The following is a 2,500-nucleotide window of genomic DNA, read 5'->3' as shown; positions in this document are numbered from 1 at the left end:
GCTTTGTATTTTAAAGCTTTTTACAAATATTATTCATGAGTTATCTTGGTAAAAAATGCGTGGTTACCCCAATTTTCTTTTGGATTTCAATGACACTTGTCAAGATCTACATTTCCTGCATAATCTCACACCGGGGCAAAAATACCTATGAATTAGTAGGCACTGTCGTTATATATTCACTTCAGATGGAGGCTAAGCCTGTAAAAATGCGTCCTCAGTGTTTTTATATCAGCGGTCCTGGAGAACTTGAAACTGGACAATTGATGTGAAAAAGCGTTCCTTAAACTTTGCTCCTCAAGAAAGATAGTCAGCTACTATGATCAAAAAATCACTTCCTTTTTTCTTCTTCTTCAGGTTTTGAAAGTGTGTAAAGTAAAGTAAAGTAAAGTAAAGCAACCATATTTAACGTCGATAACTCGTAACAGTAATTCAACTGACAAACCTGAGGTCGACGGTGCGCTCATTTTACTCCCCCCCTCGCCATCAGTGCTCCGTTTTTTTGTGAAACCCTTAAAATCATTTTGATTAGGTCCCGGAGAAGTGTGGTCTATCGAAATTGAACTCTTTAAACAAAAAAAAATCTCCTTTCAATGAAAAGAAATACCTTTTTTCCTTTTCCTTCGCAATAGCAAGTTTTAAAATGGACCCCTCCCCCAACATTCAGTGCGGTGTCATTTATTCGTGCATCCGTGCCTGTTCATTTTATAACCAATGCAATAATAATAGTCAATGCAATAATAGTCAATCGGTCTTTTGTAGGTATGATACAGTATTAAGTAAGTAGAATTAATGAAGAAAGGGGAGGATGGTCTGTTTCTTCCCTGAACTGACATTCATATGACCCACCAATTTTCAAACATCACTAACATTGAAATGTCCGCAACTTGACCCCCTGGTTCCCTAAGGTGATTCCGCAGTTTTGTACTGCGCATCTCTACTGCGCATAACGTCAGCTCTTAATTTGCAACATTTCCAATATGGCGGCTATGCTCTATGCTTCCTAGAGACAAGAAAGGTTGTTTTTGAAGACTGAAAGAGATTGAACGAGAGAAATGTCTGCGATTAACTGTAAAAAGACCCGGAAAAGTTGTCGAGGAGGTTGAAATGGGCACTGATGCTCTCTGTGAATCACAAAGTTGCCTCGAGTTACTGGCAAATTGCCTCTTTGCAACTACGCATGCTTAATCAAGCTTCTCTGCGTTTCAGGTTCAAGCGGGAGAGTACGACTCCATACTAAAATGGCCGATATACCCAAGATACAGCTTTACTCTTCTTGATCAACGGGACCAACACAAAGACCGAAAAGACATCTGCGCTTACTTTGAGCCCCAACGTATTACACGACCTCGCGCTGACAGAAATCTCGGAAAAGGAGCAAGGAGATTTGTGCTTCAAGAGGACATTCGTGACAGCACACTTACTGCAAAGATGACGTGGTTTATCTCAAGTTTGAGGTTACACTGAAGTAGTCTCCACCTGGCTTTTTGAGAGTATGAAGAAGCGATGGCCTATGAAGTATGTATGCGTTTATACGCAAAATATGAGGATTGGAAGGACTCGTCTTGGTTTACGGCCCCTTTGCCTTCTTTTCGAATGGTCTGCGTAGAAGAAAGTCAAGCATGCGTGGTATCACTTAAAACGAAAGACGTTAAATTTCTGGCAAAGGTTGAGAAAAGCGTCTCTAATATTTGTAACCTAAATACCATTGATCTTCGTCTTTCAATTGCAAACGCCAAAAGCCAGCTATTGAAAACAAAATGGCCGCTTGTAGTTCCTTGCATGTCGAGTAAGATAAATGAAGGCATCATGTACACGAGCATGCCAAAATGCAAAATAAATGAATTTTTGAAACTAACACAAAAAATGCTGGTTGGAAAATGACCGAATTTGACGTAGGGCCTAAGGGCCTGTTTATGTGGTCTCACAGCCCTCCTTCCCGAGACAACTTTACCGAGCGTCTATATGAAAATTGCGTGCCCGAGACAAAGTTGACCCTACTTAATTAATTAGGCAATTTCACTTTAAGTGCTGTCGCTAGCTTTTAGGCCACGTAGCTTGTCCAAATTTACCCTTGCAGAGCCTCATTATTTGCCCTTCTTTTCGTTTTAGTTCGTTTTCATTAAGTATAGTTGCGTTTTCACATTCAGAAAATGGCCTGACAATCTTAACGGAGCAGTAATAAGTAGTTTAAATAAAAGGCTGTTTTTGAATCGAGACTTTGCGTTGACTGCAGTGAGAATTTGGGCGGGAAAAGCCTTTTCCTTCGAAAGCAAACGCTAGCAACATGTGTAAGCCTCCAAATTGTTGCTTCTTTGATTTTTACTTTATGCGGTTGCGATTTGCTTGGCAGTAAAGTTTGAAAGCAAAAATAATTCAATGAAAATTTAAAAAAAGTGTCAACCGAGTCCTGTTTTATGTTTTTTTTGGTCGTTCCGAGCTGCTTTAGGCGTCATTTTACGAGATCTTTTCTCGACCGCCTGTTAGAGAGTCGAGAAAATTG

General features: G+C 40.0%; 1 pseudogene; it reads left to right on the top strand.

Annotated features, from left to right (window-relative positions):
• The window catches only part of LOC138060224 (TNF receptor-associated factor 2-like), a 2,401-nt pseudogene extending 905 nt beyond the window's left edge, over positions 1-1,496 (top strand).
• Positions 1,497-2,500: the final 1,004 nt, after the last annotated feature.

The sequence above is a fragment of the Montipora capricornis genome, chromosome 1, assembly GCF_036669925.1.
Source record: "Montipora capricornis isolate CH-2021 chromosome 1, ASM3666992v2, whole genome shotgun sequence".
NCBI lineage: Eukaryota > Metazoa > Cnidaria > Anthozoa > Scleractinia > Acroporidae > Montipora > Montipora capricornis.
Note: the sequence above shows the minus strand (reverse complement) of the source record. Positions and strands in the feature narration are given on the sequence as shown.